Raw genomic sequence first — 16,564 nt, forward strand, 5'->3', positions numbered from 1 at the left:
TAGATGGTGACTTTGGTGTATTTATTTGCAAATTTTTCCAAAAGACTATTAGGAGGTTGGTAGAACCACTGAAAATTAATTTAATCACCTCCGGGGAGGGTGGGAGAGAGCAAAATACTGATCAATATGTGATGTATTGCTATGCCCTCTTGTGATGGTTCTGTTTAGTTTTATTTGGATGTTTGATTTATGTGTGGCCTATGGCTGTAATAATAAAATTGATTGATTGATACTGATAAATACAGGTAGTTCTTGACTTAACATCCACGATGGAGTCCAAAATTTCTGTTGAGTGAGTTTTGCCCATTTTACAATCTGTCTTGCCACAGTTGTTAAGTAAGTCACCTCAGTTGTTAAATTAATAACACAGTTATTAAGTGAATCTGGCTTCCCCACTGACTTTGCTTGTCAGAAGGTCACAAAGAATGATGACATGACTCTGGGACACTGCAATTGTCATAAATATGAACCAGTTGCCAAGTGTCTGAATTTTGGTCATGTGACCATGGAGATGCTGCAATGGCAGTGTGAAAACTGGTCATAAGTCACTTTTTTCAGTGCTGTCGTATCCTCAGTCACTAAACAAATCAAAGGCTACCTGTAACTTCTATCACCTCACTTTATTTACAGGTAGTCCTTGACTTATGACCGATCACTTAGTGACCATTCAAAGGGGGAAAAGGGGACTTATGACTCAGATCCGAAGTTATGATGATCCACCATCACATGACCCAACTTCAGGAGCCCAGCAACATAGCTGCATTTATGGCTGTTTGCAGCATCCCATGGTTATATGACCATGTTTTACAACAGCTCTGCCAAATAACAGGCACTCATTTCCAGTTTTCAGCAAAACCATGCCTATAATAAACTAGTGGTTTGCTTAACGACTGTAGCATTCACTTAATAACAACAAAAAAATAATCATAAAATTGGGTCATGTGACCAACCCGTTTTTAAGACTACCATGACATAATGACCATTATGGGCAGGCTCCGTTATGGTCGTATGTCAAGGACTACCTGTATACCTGTATGATGGAACTCAGACCAGAGAATTGCTGACAATTCCCTTGTGTAGTTTAAAAAAGAATATAAGCTTCAATGGACTTAGGTCTCCTATGGGGGCGAAGGGACTCTAACCTAAGCTAAGCAAAGGTAGGTCTGGTAAATGGATGGAAGATGATCAGAAAATCTAAGAATTGTCAACCAGGCTGGAAAGTCTTAAAAAACCTATTGAAAAAGGTAACAACAACCCACTTTTATAATGCTGCTAAGAAAACTACATAGATGCATCTATGATGCATGGGATGACCACAGGATCACGCAGGGGTTACCATGGGATGACTTCAGTTTGAAAAACAGTTCACTGTCTTTTACTTATCTGAGGTCAAATAAAAAAACACAAGATAAATTCTGGTTTAAAATGGCATCATTTTGAATTACTCTTGCCAAATCTTGCATATTACGAATTTTCATGTATTCCTTTCTTATGGGGGTGTGGTCCTGCTTGTCTTTCAAAATGTTCTATTATTGAGGTAGGGTTGCAGTACATTTCTTTGGTGGCTTTGGAAACGGCAAGGTTTACACTAGCAAGCCATGGCTCAATACCAAGTATTTTTAACCTAGATTGAAATAAAACCAAACAAGGTCCATCCTTGGCTAGTCCCTGAATGGAGGACTAGCAAGATATCACAAGCTGTAGGCTAGACCGAGTAGTTGAATGAAAATCCTGAAGTGGCCTATCTCCTGTATCATGTAACATCAACTTCTCCATGGAGTCATCAGGATAGGAATCAAACTTGATTGAGAGACACACTTTCCCTACCTCCATACTTTCAAATGTTACAAAGTCCTCACATCTAGAATAGACCTGGAAGGGACCTTGGAGGTCTTCTAGTCCAGCCCCCTGCTCAAGCAGGAGAACCTATATATTGTCTCAGACAGGTGGATGTCTAGTCTTTTGTTAAAAACCTCCAGTGATGGAGCGCCCACGATTTCTGGGGTTAAGCTTTTCCACTGGTTGATTGTCCTCACTGTCAGGAAATTTCTCTTCAGATCCAGGTTGCTTCTCTCTTTGGTCAGTTTTAGGTTCTTAATTAAATCCTGGCACAATACGATGAATTGCTACCAGTCCAGCTAGCATAGTAAATACAACTGGAACAGTGTTCCCCCCACGCACACACCACATTCTATTTACTCCAACAACTGAAACTCTAATGTTAGATAGTTTACTCTCTAACGGTATTGTTCACTGGAGCACAGCATCCACGTTTAAGGCATATTATATAATTTACTGGGTATAAATATTCTGTAGTTGCTTGTATAAGGAGTTAAAGGAGTGACACTCGGCACTCTCTTCTGCACTGACAGAGCTACTGAATCTGTCTGGAACTGAATCATTTTTCCACAGGCTTAGCTAAATCTGCAGATTAAAACCATAAATGCTTTTGTTGCAGGCAAGACACATTCACAGCCATCTGCAAAGGTTGCTAGCAAGTAAACAGGCACAACAAAGCACCAACAGGATACAACACAACAGCCTGCTTTTAGAACACAGAGGCTGCCTCCTTCCCACAACCGCTAATGACTGATCGCTTAAGGGTGCTTTCAGTGCATTTGCTTCTTCCTTTTTAAAAGGCAGTAGGCAGTTTACATGTTCTTCCCCCAAATTCTGCACTGCTTCTAGGAAGTCACATTTTCCAAAGCAAGCAAAGCACCGGATTTTCTAGTGGAGAAAATATGATACATGTGGCTGATGGATGAGCTGGAGAGATGATCAGTTTGCTGCTTTAGGGGCCTTATGCTGTCCTCGGCGTAATTAAAACAGCCCCCCAAGTGACTAATTCAGACTGCTGGCAAGAGCTATTTGTCCCCTTCCTGGCAGTTTGCTGGGCTAGAAAAAAGAGTGGAAAGAAAGCATGAAAGGATATGGAAGGAACAAAGGAAATCTGGCTCATATTTGCCATTATCCCCATAGGCTTTAAAGCCTCCCATAAATGGCCTATAGCAGCGGTCACCAACCTTTATGACGTGGTGATCTGGAGGTGAGGGAGGTGAGCCATGACCCAGTAGCGGGTGGTAGCCAGAGGGTTGGGGACCCCGGGCATATACCTTTCCTATCAATCCCATGAAAATATAGCCTACAACAGGAAAATGGTTGTTCACCCTGACCGGTTTGATATAATTAATGTAATTATTAATTAGCCGTAAGTTCTGATCCCAGTCGTATTGTATTTTTTGTTCAAAGATGGGGGTGCTCTTATTTTTCTAAAGGCTTTGTTTAGCCTTCCTCAAAACCGCTCGCCTAAACCTTTTTAAAAAGATATTTTGGCACCTGAGGTTGACCTGTTTTTCTAGGCACGGTTTATATTCAAATTTGTGACCTAACATGTTTTGTCTCTCGATAGCAGCTGGAAAATTGTGACCTCATCTCTGTTACTACTAACTCTCCCGAAAGGACTCCGTGCAATGCAAATGGCACCAAAAGGGGATTAGTGGAAAGATTATACAAGTCCGGTAAGATGTCCCATTTATGCAGAAGGTTGGCCAAGCTGGTCCTAGCAAAGCCACTCTATCATCCAACATCATGAATCCCATAATAGCCTTGTGGGTTGCCAGAGCAAAATGAAGCTTAGTTTCAAGGGTCATTATTATTACTGGGCCTTCAGACATATTTATTCATCCCTTAAAATTATTTCCCTGTGCCAGTTCACAAAATATTGTTGTTTGGCTGTTTCCCCAGCAATTATAGGATCTTGCTAGATTAGCATATATATATGAGAAGTCTGTTTTGTTTCCTAGTCTAGGCAGGAATTAAGAAATCCTGTTTGTAAAACATTCTTTGCCCAAACAAAAGGACTGCTTAATACAATTATCTGATTCCTAGCACAGTAAGCCACAAACCATCCAGTCCTGTCAAGTATGTTTTGTGAACTAAACCTAAACATGGAAGAAAACGAGAGGCACGTGGAAGGTTAAAGACTCTCCATCCCAATTGCTTGAACTTTGCAGAACAGGAGTAAAGAAATACCGAAACCATATTTCTAACTGTAATTACAGTCCAGTTACAATAAGGGATCCTGATTCTGTAAGGGCCCTGCTCTCTTCAGACCTTCTCTACTAACAGGGCAGGCCCATCTCCAACTCTCCTCCAGGACTTGAATTTGTTAAGATCTTATCTGACTAAGCTGTCTGCCTTACATTTACAGAATTTGGGCATTTCAGATAGTCCTCAAGTTACGACTACAATGGAGCCCAAAAGCAAGACAGTTGTCAGGTGAGTTGTGCCTGATTTCATCTTTTTTTTTTGCCACAGTTGTTAAGCGACTCACTGCAGTTGTTAAGTAAGTAACGCAATCGCTAAGCAAACCTGGCTTCCCCCATTGACTTTGCTTGTCGGGAGCCTACAAATGGTGATCAAATGACCCCAACACATGTGCAAGTGTCATAAAACACATGCCAGTTGCCAAGCACCTGAATTCTGATCACGTGACCATGGAGATGCTGAAATGGGGGTGAGTGTGAAAAGCGGTCATAAGTCACTTTTTCTTTCAGTGTCGTTGTAACTTCGAACCATGACAAAACGGTTGCAAGTCAAGGACTACCTATACCAGTGATGGCGAACCTTTTAGACACCGAGTGCTCCCAAACCTCCACGCCCCCACTCCACCTCATGCCCCACCCTCTCCCACCCTGCCCTCCCCCGTCCACCTGCAGGGCCTATTGTCTCCACGGCCCACTACAGCAGATCGCCCAGGCAGTCCTGCAGCCCGATGGTGGCCACGCCCTCCCCCTGTGCCCCACAGCATCATCTGCACACAATGGGGCGGAGGGTGGGATCTTGTCTTGCTGCCATGTACTTGGCTGTGATGCTCCATGCAGGCCGCTCCCAGGGGCGACTCTCCTCCGGGGGAGGGGCTGCTGGTGAGGAGGGGGCTGCAGGGAGAGACTGGGGCGATGGCGCACATGCCCACAGAGAGGGCTCTGCGTGCCGCCTCTGGCAGGCGTGCCATAGGTTCGCCACCACTGACCTATACAATGCAAAGGTCTTTATTACAAAACACTGGAGAAGATGATGTAGAATGATCCTACTGGATCCCCAGTACAGGATTTCAAAAATTAACCTGGCAACAAAATTAATGAAGCATTGTTAGTATTCTGGATCGAAGCTGTTGTACTTTAATTAAACGTGGTGGCAGCACAGTCAGTCTGTAGTGTGAAGTTCACTTGGCTCACTATTACCTTTATTGACAATTCTCAAAACTGAATATCTTCATGTGTATAAATATCATTTTGGACACACCTATTGAACATGGAGGTTTAAAATGTGTTTACTGTCTATCGCATTTATGTAAACAACAGTTATTAATTTTATTAATAAATAAATAATTTATTATTTATTATATTATTAAGTCAATTGTCACTTTGGGAAAAATATTTTTAGAAAGCCATGTACTTAAGGGAAATAGGTTGAGGGCCGTGGTGTTTGTTTTGTACGTGTGGGTATATCGAATGGAACCATGAACCCAAAGTGGATGGGAGCTTCTATCTATTCCCACAATCCTCTTTGTCTCCCTTCTAGTCCAAACAGCAGATGCCAGGAGGCCACTGATTCTTAAGGGAGGTCCAATCTATCATTTTATTAAAAGATTTAAAGTTAGACCCTTTCCCACTTTTTTGTCTGGTCAAGGAAATAAAACTTAGTATGCCTTCTTTTCCCTGAGTTACTATCTAATTGCCAAGAAATTCACAAAGGCAATTACCCCCAAATCCTTTTGCATAGTCCAATTCTTTAATCCATATCATTTTTGATTAAAGGGTGGGAAATAACTGCTTTTGGAAAATGTTTTTCTACCCAGATAATTGATACTTTACAACTTTCTCTAAACAAATCTTTACTTGATGAATCACTAAGGCTGGGACAACTATATTCCTTTGACAATAGAGCAGTCCTTTAAATGTAATTTATAAGCTATCTAAATTTTTGATGAACTGCTTAATTTATGCAATCAATAAACAACATTCATCCAGGTGAAAGACCTGTTGTAATGTTTTGTATGATGACTGTTCTTTTTTTTTCAATAAAGCAATAAGTACTATAGGAATAAAATGATAGAAATGTGAAAAGACGCAGCAAGTAATAGTAAAAAAAAACTATTACCGGTATGGCAAATCAGAAGTATTTCATAGTTTATTTAACTGTTTATCTTGGCCTTAATATTGATACAAAAACTTGGATATCTTTCAGTTAGTGTGCAAAATACTTTTTTCTCTTTAGATCTTAAAGGATTCTCTTAAATTATTTTTGGGGACCATTGATTGAGCTTTTGATAATAATCTGAAAAGGGGATGGATTTAAACTAATTCTCTCATGTGGGAGAAAGGCCCCCAACTGCTTCTGTCACCATATTCTAAGCAAACTGAAAACTCACCAATTTAAAGGTAATTTATTTGGAGAGAAAATGTGGTCTTTCTTTCGGGTAAATGTAATAACAATTTCATCTCACATTTGCCCCAAAAAAACACTGTAGCAAAGAGAAATTTAGACTGACATCGCCTACTCAAATTCTGTATTACAAGTCCATTCTCCCATTTCAGAACTCAACTACTTTATCCATCAACAAAGGATCATTTTAGCCTTTCTTAACTAATTTCTTGCTATAAATTTGGACCTTTCGTTTCTGAACCAGAGAATTACAAGGATCAATTTACAACAGGGCGCAGGCCTGGATTGATTAAACCTGGGCTCAGGTTTTGTCATTGACGAAGTAGTAGCTTCATGGAATTCTTTTCTCTCAGCATTCATTTGGTATGGCGGTAAAATAAAAACATAGGTTGCCCTCAGCTTACAAGAGTTCATTTAGTGACCATTCAAAGTTACAATGGCACTAAAAAAAGTGACTTATGATGGTTTTTCACAGTTACGACCTTTGCAGCATTCCCCATGATCATGCAATCAAAATCCAGATGCTTGGCAACTAGTTCATATTTATGACCATTGCTGTGTCCCAAGGTCATGTGATCACCTTTTGCAAACTTTTGACAAGCAAAGTCAATGGGGAAGCCAGATTCACTTAACTTATTAAATGCAGTGATTCATTTAACAACTGTGGCAAGGAAGGCCATAAAATAGGGCAGAACTCACTTAACAAATGTCTCGCTTTGCAACCAAAATGTTGGGCTCAATTGTCACAAGTCAAGGGCCACCTGTATTTGTGACCTACACTGAAGGGCTGCTGTGCAGGTACATTTCATGCCACCATCTTTCTATGGAAAAGTTAGCAAAACTGATTATAAATAAATAATATGGACTTAGCTAGCAATCAATATATTTCTGCCTTTTATATATATTATTTAGAGCATTTATACTCTGCTCTTCAGCCAGAAAGGCTTTCAGAGAGATATATTTTTTTTTACTAATGAAAGCTTCTATTGGATTGAATTCAAAATGTGAACTGATCTGGAAACTTGGATGCCTTAGCTGCATTAGATAATAAAACTGGGTCAAAAAGATTTGTGGAAATTCAGATTTCCTGTTTTCTACTTTTGTTGTAAAATTACCTATTCCACTGCTTGGGTAGAATTGATTGTATTTTCCATGACGCTTGATCCTGCTCATTATGAGTAATCAGATAAGAGAGGCTTAATTGATCTGAAGTCCCATCTCTTTGGCATTCTTTAAAGTTAAATCTCTTGGAAATTTGCCCAGTAACAGTAAAAAACAAAAATCAATCCCCCTATTAATTCCTAATAAGAGGTAATATATGACTGATGCCTCATGTTGCTTTTTTCCCTTAAGTTACCCAATTTCTGTATTGTTTCAACTTACACAGATCAGCTATCATTTCAATGACACAAATACTGTGTCTTAATATTGAAGTTACTGATTGATGATCTAACAACTGATATAAATATTTGCTAAATTGGGGGATGACAAACTAAAACTTTTTCCAGAATTCTCATTGTGGATTTTTTTTCTGAAAATATTTTGCAAAAATGTACTTAGTTTGTGGGAAGCTTGCAGAAAGGAAGTCAGTGGGGAAGCCAGGAGGAACCTTCCAGTGTTGTGATTCAGGGTCAGCCTGTGGGTTCGGCAGTTGGGTCGGACGACTCAGAGGAGGAGGAGGGGGGTGTTGAAGACCTTGCTGAGGGGGTTGAAGATCTTGCTGATGAGAGCCCTCAGCCAGGCCCCTCCCACTTGGTCACCACAGAGACCCAGCTGTGTGAGCCTGACAGCGTGGATGAAGATGACCCACAGCTGGCCCTGTTCAAGGACGCCCGACGCAGGAGGCAGTCAATTAGGAGTAAACAGAGGAAGGCAATGGGGCTTCTCGGAAGGAGGCAGAGAGAAGCCACGCCCTGAACTCTATATAAGGGGAATGTGTGGGAGGGCTGGTTTGCTGAAGGCAACTGCTTGGATAGTTCCTGTTTCTTAAAGCTCCTGTTTCTTGGTTTGTCTTGTTCCGTTTGTTTTTGTAGCAATAAATTTGGCAGGCGTAATTCCAGCCTCTTGCCTTCTTGTAAAAGGGGTTGTCCCTGCCTTTTCTGCAGGGCCGGTAGCAGGTTGGTACAGAACATCCAGTCCAAGGCCAGTGGCTGCTGCTTGGTGGAAGAGGGATGAGCAGATAGCTAGGGGACTGTGTGAGAGTTGTCACATGATTGGGAAGGGCATGTTGCGTGTGCCAGAGATGCCGTGGGATTGGGGAGAGTAGACAGGTGGGCAGTGTAGGTCAGGAAGGGTGCTGTCTGGTATCCACAAATGTGTGTTAGGTGGGGCAGGGGTCCCCATCCATTGGGCCAGGCCGCGGCATGCCAGCAACTGGTTTGCACAAACAAGCAAAGCCCCATCCACGAGATGCAGGCAGCACATAAAACCATGCATCCTCTGGTCCGCGGAAAAACCTCTCTCCACGGAACCGGTCCCTGGTGCTCAAAAGATTGGGGAACTCTTGAGGTAGGGCACATGGGAGAGGGGTTGATAGCAGAGGCTGAGAAGGGTGCATGGGGGTCATGTGTAAGAGGTGCTGCACGGGTCAAGCAGGGGGTCACAGGGGTACGTGAGAGGTGCTGTGCAAGTCAGGGATGGTGCGTGGATGGTGACAATGTGGATTGGAAAAGTTGCCTGGGTGTGTTTAGAAGAGTGCAAGAAGTGCCATGGCGCTCAGAGATGGTGCACAGGAGACCGGCATGAGCTGGGAATGGTGCATGGAGTACCCACAAGAGGTGCTGCGCATGTCAGGGCTGATGTGGATGGACAAGGGTGCATGGAGGCATGCAGGAGGTGCCCTGTGGCTTAAGGGATGGAATATATTCTTGGAGATTCAGTGGATCGGGGTTTTGGCAACACACAGCTTTCCCAGAGACAGGCCCCGATTAAGACACTGCAGAGTACCAAGCTGGATGAGAGAGGGAAGAAAAGATTCAGGGTAGCCACACCTTAGAATCTGTCAGGATATATCTAGTAGGTTAGAAGGTTCTAGCTTCAGTGTGACAAGACTCTGGCCATTAGGTGTTAAGCAAATAAAAGATTAAACTTGATTGAATCTTACTGGGTTCTCTGGGCTTGGATCAACACTGGGGTGAGCAAGAGGTGGGCCTCCCCTTTCCATTAAGCAGGTAAGTGGTGGTAAGTGTGGGTAGGGAGGGGGAATGAGATTGTCAGGGAAAATGTCATATAGATTGTTGAAAATGCAGATCGCATGACTGCAACAGTTACCCAGTGACACAGCAGCAGCTACCACCTCTCCAGATTTTGGGCATATTCCCTATGTTAGCTCACTTGTGGTACCCCGATTCAAAAACTGTTGCTCTATGAAGCATTACTTGGTCCAGGTAAAGGTCATGATGAGAGTTTTTAGTAATGTATAGCTTGCTTCCTCATATAATCACTAGTGTAGTCTAATTCCTGCTTGCTCAATAGGGTGAATTTCTGTATTAGCCCGTATTCGAGTTGGCCCTCTTTAAAGTCTTTCTGGCCCCTTTACTTTTTGCTATATGTATATTTAGGACTTTCAAAATAGCACTGTCCAAATACTGATCTTTATTGTGATCAGCCCAGTAAAGCTTAATACTTCTTTTCAAAACAAAGATAAGGTTGAGACAATTTAACACTCTATGTTGCTGCCTCCTTCAGCCTATTTGGCCTTTTTTTCCACTTTAGGAAATGGATTATTTCAAGGTGTATAGGGAAAACTATTTAAATATTCTTAGGGGGACAGATCACATTCCTGTAATAAATGCATATTTTCTCTGGCTAGAATAAAAATTAAGAGAGTGTACCATAAAGACTATAATGCAAATGGAAAGTTAACTGATACATACATTCATTAACTTTCTTCAACTAAGCAATTTGTTGTACCTGATCTCTAACCTCTTCTGCCCTTACATGTTACCAAAGTATATCTGATACTCTTTCCTCTGTTTTTACCTTCTCTGAATCTGAGGGACCTTTGTAGATCTTGAAGACAGTAGGACACTCTCCTCCACCAGATCTGGTGGCCAAAATCACCACGAATTCTTATGTACAGGCACTGCAGCAGGTGATATGAGTCATATACTGCAAAGAACTGGCCAAGAGAACTTAAATCATATTCCAGAAGTAATTGTTACCACAGAGCCACTCTAATATACAGGGAGAATATGGAGCACTTGTTGTCGTGGGTGCCAAAATAGCTAATGTACTTTTTAAGAACACTGAAACTTAAAATCAATCCATGTATCCTCCTGCCAACTGCTACCAACTAGGAGGAAAGACAGTAAATGGAGCCATTTTCAACTTTTTCCTTTGAAACTATGGATATAAAATCTGCCTTATTGCTACTGTCCCTTTTTTTAAAAGGAAGTTTTTGAAACAAGTTTCCTAACAAAGGCAAACACTTGAGAACTACAACTTTTTCTCACAAAATTCTACTCTGTTAACTTACCGTTAACCTGGCCATTGGCATTTTGTCATGTGTAACAACCAATATAAACACATGCTCTTTTAATCATTAGCTTCCCCCCCCCCCTTTCAAGTCAGTGTTGATTCCTGGCATTTACTTGGACAAGTTTCTGCTGTTTTGTTGGCAAGATTTCAGAACAGATTTTGCCCTTGCCAGCTTCCTATGGCTTGCTTTGTTTTTAAGGTAGGACTAGAACTTGCTGTCTTGCAGTTTCTAGCCTGATGCCTTAATCACCACGCTAATCTAGCTCACAGTAATTAGTTTAGGCCAGTGTCTTTCAACTATGGCGGCTTGAAGAAGTATGGATTTTAACTCTCACTCAGCATTCTGACTGGAGAATACTAAGAGTTGAAGTCCACACATCTTAAAGCTGCCAAAGTTGAGGAACATAGATTAGGCAAAGAAAGATGTTTTTGTAAGAGATACCGACAGGCATAAGGCAAACTCTTATCAAGAGTGGTGAAGTAGAGAATGTTTGATGTCTGATAATTTACTCTATTTTGTGATCACATTTAAAAAGTTAGAAAACATTTAAGAATTGATGGCAGAGAAACAATGAGTAGGCTGAACAACATATGGAGGATTTTTTTTAAAAAAAATTCTTCTTAAAAGAAGATTTTCATCCATAAAAGCTTATGCCAACCAGGATCGCCTAAAATTTGTAGTATCAACAAAATCCTGAGTTTACCACATTAGGAAGGGTAGTTTATCCTTTTTGAGGATAAGCAATACTTACATAGCATGCTCTTAAAATTCCAAATGTAACCACCCACTCAAATAATTTGTGGTAGGCAGGTTCATAGTAGTCTAATACTATGGAGCCTTGGTGGAGCAGTGGGCTAATGCCTCCTTAAGTAACACCAGCTGCCTGCAATTAGTGCAGGTTCGCATCCCACCAGGCTCAAGGTTGACTCAGCCTTCCATCCTTCCGAGGTAGGTAAAATGAGGACCCAGATTGTTGGGGGCAATTAAGCTGACTTTGTAATAATGCCGCTTGGGGGGGTGTATGAAAGCCCTAATAAGCAGGCATATACATAGAATGAAGGCTACTGCTAAGCTTGTAAGCCGCCCTGAGTCTTCGGAGAAGGGCGGGATATAAATGGAATTAAAATAAAAAATAAAATAAAATAAAAACATTGAGAGGCCAGACAGGAATCAATGGAGTGCTTCATTCAAAAGCTCATCTTTTCCCTCATACTTTCACTGAGAGGCTGAAAAATTTCATACCTCCCTACTCTAATCCATTAACTGTTCACAACAGGTATGAAATCATAGCTGACAGGTATAATTTTCTCCACAATAGTTTAATCCACCATTCAGGCAGTTAAGTATTTTGCGTCTGCCTTGTTCAGATGCCAGCATCTAGCTGTCCTTTGTGAATTAAAAATAATAACAACAGGGATGTGATTGATGTTTGAATGGGGGACCACCAGGAATCCATAAGACTGCAAGTTAGACTGGAAAATTTAAAAAAAAGTATCTTGGAAAAGAGCAGGGGCTAATAACTCCCATATTTTTGCCAACAGAATTATGTCCATGAAGTTATCAGGAATACAGCCCAGCTTCAAGCAGTTCCTTTTACAAATCTTGCTAACAGAGGATGAAGGGAAAGCAACTAATTGAAAAAGTGTTTTTTTTAAAAAAATTACTCTATTGATATAGTATTCTCATTGTATTCCTACTTTGCCATTGTTTATTTTATTGTTCTGTTATTTCACTTCTGTTCTGTTTACACTCCTTTCATTTTTTTTCCTTTTTTTGTTATAAACCTAGAATAGCCCAAAGGCGACATAGGCAGCAAATAAATTTAACGAATACATAAATTGGTGGTATGGAAACATAAAACCTTTTACTGGAAACTTTTCCCCCCTCCTAAAGTCGACCGCTGAGGCAAGGTTACCACAACAGACTGGGTCAAGGCAACACAGCCTACATTAAAAGCAACCCAGGTGTACTAAGTGGAAAGCGAGGAGCAGGCAAATATAATTATAATATTTATCATATAATTTATAATTTATTTATTTTTTAAATTCCATTTATATCCCGCCCTTCTCCGAAGACTCAGGGCGGCTTACAAACTTAGCAGTAGCCTTCATTCTATGTATATGCCTGCTTATTAGGGCTTTCACACACACACCCCAAGCGGCATTATTACAAAGTCAACTTAATTGCCCCCAACAATCTGGGTCCTCATTTTACCTACCTCGGAAGGATGGAAGGCTGAGTCAACCTTGAGCCTGGTGGGATGCGAACCTGCACTAATTGCAGGCAGCTGGTGTTACTTAAGGAGGCACCAGCCCACTGCTCCACCAAGGCTCTTTATTTATAATAAACATAATACCAAGAGCGCCATTCATCCCGAACAGGTTTCAGTTCGCTCTTCAATCCAAGGAGGCGTTCGCTAATACTGTGGCTTTAAACGGCACCCATGCAACCACAAAGCAGACCTAGGCACACTTCAGAAAGCGGAGCCCCAAGTCAACGGCCCTCTTTTATCTAACGCCGTGCAGATTACTCCCATAGACTGATACGGTAGCTGCCAAGCGGGTTCGTTTACGGAAGGCGGGGAAGACGAAACAAGAAGCCGGCGCTTTTCTACCCCAGGCTCTTGGAAATAGGAAAATAACGAGCAAAAGCCGAGAAAAGAGAGAAACGCAAGCAGGAGAGGCGAGACTGCTCGGAACCGAAAAAGCAGAGGCGAGCCTAACGTGGAGAGCAGAAGGGGGACGGTCATCGAGACGGGAAGGGAGCCCAATAGTGGCGAGGGGGCGAGGGGGGGGGGAAAGAAAGCGCCGCTGGGTGCGAAGCCCTTCCATTGAGGGGCGACCATCATCGAGACCTTGCACCGAGGGGCGCGGCCTGTCGCTCCCCAGGGGACCCGAGGAAGGGAAAAAAGGCTTCTTCGCTGGGCAGGAGGCGAGGCGAGGCGGGCAGCGTCGCCTTTCCACCGGGCCCTTTCCTGCGCTTTAGGGGCTCCTTTGAGCCTCTTTTTTCCCCATTTTCCCCAGAGGCGCTCGCTCGCTCCCCCACCCGCTGGTCTTCCACGCACGGCCAGCAAATGGCATTCAGCCCCGCAGCCCCGCCACGCGAGGAGCCGCCACCACCAACTCTGGAGTCCAGCCCAGGTTCCCTCCCCCGCCCCCGCGCTCGGGCTGTTGTACTCACCGCTCTAGTGGGACCGAAGCAGACGAAGCGAAGCGAAGGAGAAAGTGGGCGATTTGCTTTGATTTTTTATTTTTAGTTTGGCCGCGCTCGCAGGGCGAGGGAATAAAAACGGCGGGCTCCTCCCCTCCCCTCCTCCCGCCAGCTCGGCTTTGGCTTTCCCCGCCTCGCTCCAGGAGCGATCTCGACCTGCTTTTGCTCGTTCCTGATCCGGGCCTGGCGCTGGCGCACGTGTTACGTGCGTGGGGGGCTTCTTCGGGCGCTGCTGGTGGAAGCTTTATTTATTTATTTTTTATTTTTATTCCATTTATATCCCGCCCTTCTCCGAAGACTCAGGGCGGCTTACAAGCTTAGCAGTAGCCTTCATTCTATGTATATGCCTGCTTATTAGGGCTTTCACACACACCCCAAGCGGCATTATTACAAAGTCAGCTTAATTGCCCCCAACAATCTGGGAAGTGCCGCGGCGCTGCCCTTCGCCGCCCCTCCGGGATCCCAAGCCGGGGAAAGCGGCTGCTGGTGGTGGTGGGGGGGGGGGCTCAAAGCCCGGCCGCGCTCTTACCCAAGGGTCCTCAAACTCGGCCCTTTTATGACTCGTGGACTTCAACTCCCAGAATTCCTCAGCCAGGCATGCTGGCTGAGGAATTCTGGGAGTTGAAGTCCACGAGTCATAAAAGGGCCGAGTTTGAAGACCCCTGCTCTTACCTCTTGGAAGGGCGGTGGATCCTGAGCTCCGGCTCCTGCTGGGATCGAGTACAAACCCGTCCCGCTTTTTTTCCGCTTCCTTTATCCGGGAAAGAAAAAAAAGCAACAACACCCGTACAAATGTCGAACAAACAGGTTTTAACGCTCCGCCCTAGGCAAAGCTAGCTAAATAATCTCCCCGTCAAAACGCCCCCCCCAAAAGGAACTAATTATGTCGTTCCTTCGACCCGAATAGGTTTCGGTTTGCAACAGCTGTGACTCCCCCCTGACGTCTTGAATGGCCAATAGATCTCAGGTGGATCTACCTCCGCCGGGGCTTTTGATGCTCAAAAGTAAACTTTCCCCTTGAGCTCCAAGAGAGAAATGCAGTAAATATTACGTGAAAGTTGTGCCCAAGACAGGGAAGCCTCTCTTAAGTTGATTTTTGAAGAAGCTGAGTGAGCCTCGTCTGAGTTGGTTTCTCCTTGGGAAGGAGACCACCAAGAAATCCAAGGCTGGAGGGTGGACTCACAAATTAATATCACCACCACTAGAAGTCAGCATAGGGAAGCCTCTTCGGTCTTGTTCTAAAGAAAAGCTACATGGAGTTGAGAAGCTCAACAGGGACTTGAGGCTGGGGAATGCTACTGTATATTAAAGAAAATCATTGTGATTTTCTAGTCCAGCTGGGAGACATTGTTGGTACAGTCCAGGGGTAGGCAACCTCGTCTCTTTTATGACTCGTGGACTTCAACTCCCAGAATTCCTGAGTCAGCTATGCTGACTCAGGAATTCTGGGAGTTGAAGTCCACGAGTCATAAAAGAGACGAGGTTGCCTACCCCTGGTATAGTCTCATCTCAGGTTTACTAGTCCCTATATCTGAACTCAGCTTTTCTCACAGGGATGTTGTAAAAACAACATGGGGTGAACAATACTGCGAATAATCAAGGTTTAAATAGAGCTGGTAATTGTACATTTCAAGAGTTCTTTTTATTGTTATTTATTACATCAATGTATACAGCCTCCCATCCCACAATTGTGACTCTGGATGGTACACAAAGGATTAAAAAACAAAAGCATTAACAATTAATAATAATAAACAAAAGGCCAAGATGTGTATTTAAAAATGAAAACTTTTGCTGTAACTGGAACTTTAAGCAACTGACCAGAACTAATCCCAAAGCAAGCATAGTTTAACTGAGGAAAGGTTACTCAGTTTTTCATTTCTCAGGTTCAGCTTCAGCATTTCATCAAGTTTTTTCCTGGAATTATCTCTTTCATACATGACAATCATCATAAATATAATGTCGGCTAAAAATGACCACAGCAGGTGGCAGTGCCTAGCTGACCTTGGTTGACTCAGAAAAGAGGTTGTTAATCTACACATAGAGAAGAAATTGTCCTGCAGGAAAGCAGTGACAACCTCTTAAGTGCAATGTTTCCCAACCTTAGGAACTTTGAGAAGTGTGGACTTAAATTCCCAGAATTCCCTATCCAGCATGGCTAGCTAGGGGGGGGGGGATTTTGGGAGTTGAAGTCCATACATTTTAAAGCCCCCAAATTTGGGAAACACTGCCTCAAGTATCAAGTAAGTAACATAGGCGTATCTGTGTAGCCATCATATTTGATGAAGGCTACCCTGATGTCCACAGGATAGGGTCCAAAAAGTCAAAATGGTGGTTACAACAGTACAGACAAAGCTCTGCCTGTTTTTATGTGCATCACAGAGTTTCAATCCCCCCCCAGTGGCTGCCACTTTGACTTTTTTGACCGCA

The 16,564-nt window shown here is 43.0% G+C and overlaps 1 protein-coding gene and 1 long non-coding RNA gene across 5 annotated transcripts in view; one reads left to right on the plus strand and one right to left on the minus strand.

The window, feature by feature from the left end:
* The window catches only part of STEAP3 (STEAP3 metalloreductase), a 28,156-nt gene extending 13,130 nt beyond the window's left edge, over positions 1–15,026 (minus strand). For 2 of the 4 annotated variants that reach the window (XR_014024813.1, XM_081315328.1), the window contains exon 1: positions 14,810–15,026. The gene's annotated coding sequence lies outside the window, so the exon portion shown is untranslated. Of the gene's footprint in view, positions 1–14,107; positions 14,619–14,809 lie in introns of those variants that run through there. The other 2 variants (XM_081315326.1, XM_081315327.1) reach the window with 2 other exon arrangements.
* LOC308660753 lies at positions 3,466–12,606 on the plus strand. Its single transcript, XR_014024814.1, has 2 exons — positions 3,466–3,518; positions 12,469–12,606. It is a non-coding gene; the product is annotated as an uncharacterized lncRNA (long non-coding RNA).
* Positions 15,027–16,564: the final 1,538 nt, after the last annotated feature.

Source organism: Vipera berus, assembly GCF_964194415.1.
Source record: "Vipera berus genome assembly, chromosome: 1".
Taxonomy (NCBI): domain Eukaryota; kingdom Metazoa; phylum Chordata; class Lepidosauria; order Squamata; family Viperidae; genus Vipera; species Vipera berus.